Genomic DNA, 5,634 nt, shown 5'->3' on the forward strand with positions numbered 1-5,634 from the left:
GAGCCAAAAGGAGACGATTGTAATCCAGTTAAAATTGAAAAATGTGAATGTCAATGGATCCCCGCTCATCCCCTTATTAATCCCACCACCGCATCATGCACACTGATCGTTGATATGATTAGCATTGACTGAATTCCCCCACCTCTCTCTCTCTCTCTCTCTCTCTCTCTCTCTCTCTCTCTCTCTCTCTCTCTCTCTCTCTGCCTGCGTGCCTGCATAAGCCGGCCCCTGATATTTTGAGTAAACATTTGGTCATGGAGGGAGAGAAAACGTGTCATTGCTGTTTGAAAGGGCTTTATTTACGACGCTGTTCTTGGTTGGTATGAATAGATGATGTTTCTTCCATGGTACCGATGCGGCTGTAGTGCTTCTCGGACTAAATGGAGGGACGCTGGGATGGGGACAGGACTGCTCAGGTTTAAGTGAATGTGTGTGTTGGGGGGCGGTCTGTGCAAATGTATATAACGGACAGTGTGTCAGCAAAGCCTGCAGGATTATTAAGGACCCCAGCCACCCAACTTGATAAAGTAAAATTGGATGCAACCAAATAATACCACGGCTCGAGTCGAGTGAAAACAGACAACTGACGAGCTTTTAGAAGAGAAAGTAGCCTACTTCTATTGCCACGCTTGATTTCTATCACAGGCCAGTTGAATTGCGGCTAGGAGAGGCAGCATGCCAAAATGAATTGATAATTGAAACCAGACTGCGGGCCATGAAAATGCCAGGCAGGCCGTATTTGGCCCACGGGCCTTGAGTTTGATACATGTGACATAGTGTAACAACCGCCCCGGGGCGCTAAGTTGGGACACTCACGTTTCAAGTTTCAAGTTTGTTTTTATTTGTCAGAACAAAATATGATGGGTTGAAGATGATGGGTTGTTACATAGTGTCATTGTCATTGAGCATCCTGATGGCCTAGGGATAGAAGCTCCTTCTGAGTCTCTCTGTACTGGCCATACCTATCCATATCCATCATAAAACTTTGGTGGTTCCGAAATTTCCGGGTTCACAATGGGACTCTATGGGATTATATCACTCCCCACAGCCACAGGCTCCACACTACTTTCATGTGTGTTTTGGCTGTTATGTGTGAATATGGAGGATCGGATGTGTGCTGGAGATTATAGAGCTGGATTAAAAAACTCTGTTTGTGGCACTCCAGGATCATCAGCGGAGATCTGTAGCCACATAGAAGGGCTATTGAACAATTTCTGAACTATTTTCCCGAAAGAAAGAGCACGGACAATTTGAACAACTGGATCTAAGATCCGTTCATTACGCAGGATGCACCAGGCCTCCCACTGTCTGAGCAGGAAAGTCAAGTTCACTGGACAGGCCCTCACAATGTTCTGCGCTGAGAAAGCTTGTCCCCTTTGCATCAACATACCTCTGTGAGGCCGGATTTTCGGCACTGACATTAATAAAAATAAATACAAATCTCGCCTCAGAGTAGAAACGGATCTCCGCCTCTTTCTCAGCACAACGCAGCCATGTTGCGTCCACAACGTGGACAACTCAGCCCTGCTGGTCTCTGACAAGAACAAGTTACAGGTTGAAAAAGCCCTCAGCTCCGAACTCGGCAGAATCTGCACCTGATAACAAACTATCATTACACCTGGGTAAAACAGAGTCCATTCTCTTTGGATCAAATAACAAATGCAGCAAGGCTTCTCTGTTACAGTGGGTGACAATATTGTCACAAGGAAAGATAAATTACCTACCTGGGTTCCATCCTAGAGGCAAATCTTTCCTGTGACAAAATGGCAACCAATGTAATAAAAAAGTCAACCAACGAACAACATTGTTGTACCGGATTTCCTCTCTGGTAAACAAGAATACCATGAAGACTCTAACAGGAGCACGCATTCAAGGGTACTACGACTATGCATGCACCTCATGGTACCAAAGCACCTCATAGGCCCTAAAAACAAGACTACAAACATCACAAAACAAACTGGTCAGACTACTGCTTGACCTTACTCCTAAAACCCACCTTACCCCTGCCCATTTTGAGAACATAGGATCGTAGTAGTAGTAGTAGTAGTAGTAGTAGTAGTAGTAGTAGTAGTAGTAGTAGTAGTAGTAGTAGTAAGTAGTAGTAGTAGTAGTAGTAGTAGTAGTAGTAGTAGTAGTAGTAGTAGTAGTAGTAGTAGTAGTAGTTCTATTTCATTCTGGCCTCCGGTCAGCGTCAGTCTGCACACAACTCTCTCCAGTGACGTGCACTGAATAAAAACTTCACAATGTACCTTTACATACCGACATCCGTCTGACCACACCCCCATCCGCTACCTACATAAGCAGGGGTGGGGCCACACACTCATCTCCTTCTCAAATTTCATCCACAAAGATAGTGCCTGTTATATACCCCACTTGACGTGGAGAAAATATTTAGTCTGAGGAAAGGAAAACAGAAGAACAAGGAGATACGTTGACATTATATCTTTATTTTCTCTCTCACTATTTTCGAGAAAATACGGCGATATTGTCTTCGTCACTGTAGTGTCTGGAAGATGATGATCATTCTGACCTCCACCGGCTTTTTCGTATTAGGGGCTCGCGCCGCTGATATACTCCCCGACTGCAGTCCTCCTTGCTGCGGCTGGATGGGTATTGGCCCTCCGGTCATACAGCTGGACTGTGGGAAGCACCGGCTGTTGTGAGAAATCGGTTGTTTCTGGGTGGGGTGAGTATTGTTTTTGCTTGCGAGCACTGGTTGTCTGTTTATGCTATGGGGGTTAGCTGACAATTTTACGAACGCCGACCCCGGACTGGGGTCCTCTGCTCGGCTTCTTAAGCGGCGGACGGGGGATCTTGGTCTGACGCCCATGATGGTCAACCTAGTGGGCCGCGACCAAGACCTGGTTAAAACCCGGGATTCTCTGGACGAGCGGATGCTTCTCTGTCCCGTGCAGGCCCCATCTTTCACATAAATGTGGAAGTACACCCTAACGAGGAAATGTGGGCATAGGATCTTCATTATCGGGAGTTCCATGCTCAAGTCGGCTGCAGCCCGGATGGGAATTGTGCCGGCTCCGCTGTATGTCTGGTAAATCACTGTTGAAAACTGTGTTTGACATTTATTTTTCTCTTCCCTCTTAGGATGGGGAGGGACTTGGACAGCGGCCTGTCTGAAGTATGGCTTGTTATGTCGTTGTGTACAGTTCAGGTGATAGCTGCTTAGCTGGCGTGCTAGTTTGTGGCCTACTGTTGTTAGCCAGTCAGCTGTTAGCTGCGGCGCTAGCTCGTTGTGTTCACTAGGCTAGTAAACGTTAGCTTGTTGCTATCAGTTGGACGGCTGTTAGCTTAATGCTACACTGTTGAAACGTTACTGTGACTATAACATGCCTTTAACACTCTGACTACGATGTCATCTTTGACAGAGGATGTTAGTCGACCCTACACCCGGGTGCGTGTATCACTTCCGCAACGGATTTAGTCAGATTTCGGTTTCCGGGTTCGCCTGATTGGCCGCGACGGCCATGTGACACGTCGTGGCACGCCCCCGCGGCAGCGGCAGACTCGGCAGGCTTGCCGCTGCGCCCTGCTGTGGCGAGACGCTGGAGTTCACTTCCCCTTTCACATCGCGCCACGCTTATGCTGTCTAGCACAGTCTCTAACAGTAACAGTAAGAAGCATTTTGGATAAAAGTATTCACTTCCCCTTTCACATCGCGCCACGCTTATGCTGTCTAGCACAGTCTCTAACAGTAACAGTAAGAAGCATTTTGGATAAAAGTGTTAACGGAATAGATCAGAACATAGGTAGAGGGGTCTCACGCCCTTGGGGTGGGCCACTGAGCGCGGTACAAATGGGACCGTCTGGGTGGCGCCCTCTTTTCATGTTTTAGATCGACACGCATACCTACCCCCTCTTCTGGAGTGGGCATGTCGGCGTGGTTAGGGCACGGGACTGGTTCTGGTCGCGCTGGTCCAGGTCAGTTAACCCGTTGTCCGCCGGGGACGCAGATCTGCTGTTCTGGTACCCTGAGGGACTTGTGCTTTTTTCGGGGGGAAAAATGCCGGGTCGGCCCGGGTGTCACAGGGTTAGGCGTTATGGAGACCCTTTGTTGGGTACACGTTGTACCTGACACTTTCATAAGAGGCTGGTTCTCCTTTCTTTCGCTCCTCTCTCACGCATGGCGAAGAAGGGGCTGTTGGGGTGGTCTTCTGGACCTCCTCTGGTAACCCTGTGTGCTTCCCGAGCCACCGGGCCCGGTCCGAAGTAATGTTTCGTTGTAACCGTAGGCCTGGGATAACCCTTTTTTGGCAACTGAAACACTTGTACTGCGGTATAGCTGGTGTATACCCGCAGGTGTGTTTTGGAGTTTTTCTTGAGGGGTTATAGGAACAACCACCGTATGTGGTACCAAGAGGGTGGTTGATTCCCTGGTGTGTTGGAGCAGAGTCGACTCCCGGGTTACCCGGTTGAGTGTGCCTTTGCACGTTCATGACGTCTGCCAATCGTGTCAGCCTTCTCTGCCTCGACCCCTCTGGGTGGTTTTTTTTTTGATGGAGGCTTTGTCATGGTGCGCAACAATGCCAGCATACGCCCCTCCCGCCGGGGTGCTGTTTTCAGTTGACCCCTTTGGCGCCTGTCTCGTCCGCAGTGCTCCAGGCTCGGGTCTACAGCCTGCTGCCTGGTTTTCCCCGGTGCGCTGCCTGCTTCCGTTGGTTAACCTTTTGAGTGCTTTACGGCCATGCTGACTGCCTGTGTTGCAGGGTCAGTGTGCAAGGCGGCGTACTAATGGGGGGAAAGGGCCCGCTCTTGGAGGGGCCCTGTCCGAATACGCTGGCGATGTGGGGGGCGGTGTCACTAAGTGACCGCCTGGTGGGGTCTTGATGCCTGGCGTCATTGACCTCTCTGGGCCCCCTTTTTCCAGGGGATCCAGTCCCTTCAGTGGGTCTGGGTCTTCCTTCGCACTCCGCTGCTACAGCCTTGCCACGGGGTTGAGTTTGCTCTTGACCCCGTGATTTTGGGGGCAGTAACGAGGGTTGTTCCTTCCGTTCGTTCCCTGGTGGCATGCGGGTTGTGCGTATGCGTAGTCGTGGGGTCAAGCCACGGTCTGCTCACCCTGTGCGTTGAGTTGCTTGAGTTTCTCTTTGCACGGTCGGATCCGTCTCCCTCCCATCCTCCAATAGGGAGGGTATCCCTCCATTAGGGAGGGTCGGGGGGCTCGGTCCTCCCCGGTCTGATGGTTGTGGGGGGCCTCAGCGGGGTACATTTGTCGAGCTTCTGGCTTCCGCTCAGCTCCTCTTGTGCAGACTGACGCTGAGCGGAGGCCAGAATGAAATAGAACGTAAGGTTATGTATATAACCAAGCTCTATGAATTCTGGTGACGCTCAGCGTCAGGACGCCGCTGCGGCCCTTGATTTTTCCTTGTGGTGAAATTTTTGGGAAGGAGATGAGTGTGTGGCCCAGGCGCGGAACTTTGTTCCTAGCGGTGGGGGGGACATATTAGGGGGCGTGGTCAGTGACGTTGCAAGGGGGGGGGGGGGGGTAGGGGGGTGCACCCCCCCTTCCAATTTTTTTTTCTTCTAATACCAGGTGTGTAATACGCATTTTCCCAGGCGGTGGCGCCTCTTGTAAGAAGTGGTCATCGTGGAGCCAGGGCTTGTCCAGCTGCACGTCCG

Source organism: Notolepis coatsorum, assembly GCF_963971535.1.
Source record: "Notolepis coatsorum genome assembly, chromosome: 11".
In the NCBI taxonomy this organism is placed as follows: domain Eukaryota; kingdom Metazoa; phylum Chordata; class Actinopteri; order Aulopiformes; family Paralepididae; genus Notolepis; species Notolepis coatsorum.